This window comes from Zingiber officinale, chromosome 6B (assembly GCF_018446385.1).
Source record: "Zingiber officinale cultivar Zhangliang chromosome 6B, Zo_v1.1, whole genome shotgun sequence".
Classification (NCBI taxonomy): Eukaryota; Viridiplantae; Streptophyta; class Magnoliopsida; order Zingiberales; family Zingiberaceae; genus Zingiber; species Zingiber officinale.
Window position 1 is genome coordinate 102,886,269 of NC_055996.1, and position 6,000 is coordinate 102,892,268.

Here is a 6,000-nt window from a genome sequence, read left to right on the forward strand (position 1 = left end):
TTTATAGAAATGGATGATAGTGGTTCATTTTGGACCTATCCCCTCACTTGCCAACTGAGGTAAATTTCCTTAAGAAGTATAGATATATATCAAGTCAATGTAAACCTTATTTGAATTATGGTGGCAAAACACCGCCAACCCGTCCCAGAAATATGAATTATGAAACTATGCATGATTGGATCTAATCAACGAAATATTAAATTGAATCGTAATAATTTATTCCATTTAATTTAGAAAGAAATCATCCTTACAATTCTACATGTCTAATTTTGTGAAGATTTGAAAAAAATTTGGAATGAAACCATCCTTAAAATTATAATATAGTTTATATCTATATCTATATCTATATCTATATCTATGTCTATATCCGTATCTTTATCTATATCTATATCTATATATAGCAATTATATAACGTAGAAATAGGAAGAAGCACCATTTTAATTTTATTTATTTATTTTGCAAGTTTCCATTTGTCACTAATTTTTGGTAACTCAAATAATAACTTCTTTTTCTCCCTTTCACCCAAACATAAGTATCTACCTAAATTATTTTGGCGAGTGTCATTTAATTTTGTTATATGTGGTATTTATTAACTTATATACTTGCCTAAATTAATTCTTTGAGGATATAAAAAAGATAAATTTGGTTTATTAAGTCATTAGTTCAGTTTCGATTGCATAATAAGTTAAATTATTGGTCTCGATTGAATTTACAAAAAAAATTAAAATCCACCATAACCGTTAATGTTCAAAAAAATGTTATAGAATACTTTGCATAGTCTACGAGAAGAAACATATATTTATGTTTCTTTCAAAGAAACATCATTTTTTACTATGAATGAACTTGATATATTATAAAACTACGTCAAAAAATTGTCAACCATGGTTTGAATATTATTATGCATTTTCATTCATTAGGTCGACCGAATATCCATTGTGTATCCTAATAGTAAAAAAGTAAAACATCGCCTTGGCGGCCCTTTTAGGGTGGCTCCTCATTATTTGGAAAGGAGATAAATCATCGCACTAATAGCAACACATGTAAAGAGGGGTTAAGGCAACCAATGAGGTATTCTGTACCTATTGTGAATCGACTCCAGACCTATTGATAACAACACTCGTATATAAATCAGCTATGCCAGTCTATGGGCGCACCAGAGAAAAGAGGTTGAAGAGTTAATAATCATGATACCTTAGTTCACCAAAGCTTTGCTCCAAAGGTAAAATGAATCATCCTGATGTAGCAGAGAGAACATATGATAATTATGTGGTGGTAAAAGACGAATACGCTCGCCCTCAGCGCCCCCGTCAATCCGTCCCAGGGTCAACACGGAGAAGATAAATCACAGGCGGCTACTAGCCTTTGGAATATTGACTAGCACATAAGGGAGGCATTTACCTCGGCTTTACCGAGATTCGAACCCCAGACCTCATGTGCTAGCCACTAGACCATCCCGAGGGGGCATATGATAACTATGTGAACAAGAGAAAGGAGAGGTTCTAATGAAGACATGCACTGCCCATGGAGGGAATACTTGCTGCTCAATATTGTTGAATCAATGAGCAGCTTGCCTTAGCTTTGATCCTCTTGTGGTGAGATCTTCTACTCATGATGGCTTATTAGACCTGAGAATGTGATCCAAGGTTTGTGATACGGTGCATGAGAGTAGGGTCAGATAGCTGACATGGTCAGAAGTCAAGCCCACGGGGCGGTCGGAAGTTAAACCCAAGGGGTGGTCAGAAGTCAAGCCCACGAGGTGGTCAAAAGTTAAGCTCACGTGGCGGTCATAAGTCAAGTCTACGTGGTGGTCAAAAGTCCGACCTACGTGGTGGTCAAAGGTTCAGGTTACAGGATGGTCCTGGTCGGGCATAAGGGGTAGTCAGGGGCTAGGCCTACATGGCGAGTAGGAGCTCGGAGGGTAGGACATACATGTCAGGATACGTGGACCAAAGATGTACAAGTTGGGATATACGGACCAACACGTACAAGTTCGGATATGCGGACTAAGGCTTACAGGTCGGGATTTACAGGATAAGATATACAAAGAGGATACGCAGACCAAGACGTACAGGTCCGGATATGCGGACTAAGGCTTACAGGTCGGGATTTACATGATAAAATATGCAGAATAGGATACGCGGACCAAGACGTACATGTCAGGAAATGCGGACTAAGGTTTACAGGTCAGATTTACAGGATCAGATATGCGGAACAGGATACGCAGACCAAGGACTTACGGGTCGAGATACACGGACCAAAGACATACAGGTCAGGAAATACGGACTAAGGCTTACAGGTCGGGATTTACAGGATTAGATATGCAGAACAGGATACGCGGATCAAGGGTGTACAGGTCGGGATATACGGACCGGGATGTACAGGATAGATGACATAAGGCTTGCAAGTCCAGACTCATAGGATAAGATAGACAGAATAGGAGACATGGATCAAGACGTACAGGTCAGGATATATGGACTAGGACGTACAGGTCAGGACAAGAGGACTAAGGCTTACAGGTCAGGGCTTATAGGATACAGTTTCGGACATACATGATAAAATACAGAGCATGGTTGTGCATATGGAACAAGACTTAAGATAACGATAAGCGAAGGCCTCAACTGGCAGGGCAGTGAGCGAAGGTCTGGATTTACCAGGATCTACCGAATGGCAAATGGAGGGCTGGATGTACGGATCTGGATTTACGGGGCGACAAACACAAGCCAGGGAATGCACCAAGAAATGCTCCAGGGAATGCAGGTATGTGCCCACAAGTCCAGATTTGCAGGTACGAGGATCCAGTTCAGGGTTAACAGACTGGGGCAGGCACACTATACAATAATCAAGCTAGGGAATCGTAACAACCTGTTAGAGAATAATCACCGCATGTCAGGGAATATGCTAACAGTCTAGGGATCATTGCACACTAAGTCCTCCTTAGACCAATAAGAAGATGCCATGTGTCATTCACCGCTAGACAAATCCTGACACTCGACATTCCTTGACACTCGTCAGACTCCAGAAGTACCCACTGCCATATAAAAAGGGAGGCTTTGTCTCTACGCAGGTACACTCACTCGTCTTTTCATATTCGTCTTTTACTTTTCGTCATTTGACTGTACTTCTGGAGAAAAAGTACCTGACTTGAGCGTCGGAGGGCCTGACCCGGGTGTTAGAGTGTATACTAAAAGCCTAGCTTTTGTAAATATTTATTTTGAAATAAAGAATAACATTGGTAAAAAATGTCTACATTTATATGCTAAGTGTAGTTGTTCAATTAATTTATATTGTAGATAACATGGTGTGTGGTGTCACACATAGGAGATCATGTTATCAATTCTTTATAAATTATAAACAATAGGTCATGACTAAGATGGATAGGAACAAACCATTGGAATAGTCATAGTGTAATTTGGTATTAATTTATCTTAACTATAAAATTACACTAGTACACTCTGAGTGTATTGAGCATGATCATTTAAGGTAAGTTCTTTTTGTGCTGACTTAATAAAAGAACAATACCTTAGTTATTATGGAAGTGTGTGCTCTTAATCCTAATATAATAATAAGCACATATATTTAGTATTCATTTATTTAACTTATCAAAGGGTGAGATTTAACTTGATAAATCAAAAGGCCCGATAAGTTGGGAAATGATAATACTTATAGTGTGTGTTGTTGATTATAAAAGGAAATTGTGTCCTAGTAATCTAGGTTGATAATGTCCCCAAGAGGAGCTCATAAGGATTGTCATGTTAAACCCTACAGGTGAACTTAGTCCGACATGATAATAAGGTTGAGTGGTATTACTCTTGGACTAAGATATTAATTAAAGAGATTTGTCAGTAACTCATTTAATTAGTGGACATTTGACATCTTAAACACAGGGAGACTAACACACTCATAATAAGAAGGAGCCCAAAATATAATTTGGGATTGGTGCGGTAGTTTAATAATAATTCTTTAGTGGTATGAATTATTATTGATGAAATTAAGTTGGGCGTTCGGGGCGAACACGGGAAGCTTAATTTCATCGGGAGACCAAAACCAATTCCTCCTCTCGGTCCCTATCGTTGCCTCTTGTATATAGAGAATTATACCCACCGCATACCCACCTTGAGGTGGTCGGCCAAGGCCAAAGCTAAGGGTGGAGCCAATTTAAGGTGGCCGGCTAAAGCTTGGATCCCAAGCTTAGGTGGTCGACCACTAGAAAAATAAAAGGGATTTTATTTAAAATCTTTTCTTATGTGGATATCATGATTTTAAAAAAGAGTTTAAAATTTAAATCATTCTTTCTACAAAAGATTAAGTGAAAGATTTGATATCTTTCTTTACTTATAGTTAAAAGGAAGATTTAAATTTTTGATAAAGCTTTCCTTCTCTGTAACCATGCTCATGATTTAAAAGAGAGTTTTAAAATTAAATATTTCCTTTTATAAGTTTCTACAAAAGATTTGATATCTTTCCTTATTTGTAGATTGAAAGGAAGATTTTAATTTTAGAGAAAACTTTTCTTTTTTGGAAATCATCCACATGTTTTAATAGAGAGATTTTGATTTATAAAATTTCCTTTTATAATCAACCATGAAGAAAAAAATTATTAGAGAAATTTTTATTAAAAATTTCGGAAGTAAATTAGGAAGTTTTAATTCTTGTGTTATTAAAACTTTCCTTGCTTGGAGTTATGAGGTGGGCGGCCATGATTATTTAAGAAAAGAAAATTGGTTTTAATCAATTAAAATTTTCTTTTCATGGCAAATAAAATAACGAAGTTTTATTTAAATTTTCCTTATTTGCCAAGACCAAGAATTATAAAAGAGAGGGAGAGGGTGCCTTCATGAGAAACAACTCTATTTTATTTTCCTCTCCACTCTTCCTTGGTGGTGGCCGGCCATAAGTTCCTTGCTCTTCTCCTTTTCTCTTCCTCCTTGGTGGCTGGTGACATCAACATAAGAGGAGTCCTTGGAGGTCAGTTCTAGCTAGGAGAAGAAGGAGAGAAAGGAGGCTTTGCTCTTGCATCCCTTGGAGCTTGAAGGTTGGTGGCTGAATCTTGCAAGAAGGAAGGTGTTGGTGGTTCTCATCTCGGTAGATCATTGCCCACACAACGTCCGAGATAAGAAGAGGAATACGGTAGAAGATCAAGAGGTTATTGCTTACAAAGAAAGGTATAACTAGTAATTATTTTCCACATCATACTAGTTTTCTTTGTATGAATTCCAAACACAAGAGGCTAGTGATTCTAGATTTTCGGATTAGATATTCGAAGTTGTGTTTCTTTTGTTTTGTTTTTTCAAATTTGAGATTTGATTGTTCCTTTTGGTTAAACCTAGAGTTATATAAGAAAATTAAATATTAGATTTCTTTAAAAGGCTTTGTCTAGGAAGTGGTGGATGATCCCATACCTAAGAAGGCCTAGTGCCTCGCCATGCAGTCCTGGAAGTCAATTATAGAAATTAATATTTAATTGAATTTATAACATAGGTGGATTTGGATCAATAATGTTAAGCATCGTTTGCGATCCAAGTCTAAACTGTTGGGGTTGCAAGGTTGCAAACATAGTCCCATATTGGAAACACATGGGAAAGATCATGGGTTTATAAGAGAAAAGATATCTCCATTGGCATGAGGCCTTTTGGGGAGAGCCCAAGAGCAAAACCATGAGGGCTTAGGCCCAAAGTGGACAATATCATGCAATTGTGGAGATATCTAAATTCTTTTCGATCCTACATAAACCATTAAGAACAGATAAGTTAAATTTGGAATCAATAATGTTAAGTTTCGTTTGTGATTCCGAATTTAATTTCTAAAGAACACAATAGGTTGTTAGGAAAGGTTCAGGACTTGTACAAAATTTTTGTACAGTGGAACAGGTACGATCTTCCTAGGACCAACCAACACCGGGGACTTTTTCCTTGGTTCTTGGTCTCTAACGGCCTGGGTGCTTGTCTGAGTGTGTGCAGGAGATCCCCACCTCGTCAATGGTCCGGAGGTACAACGTCAACC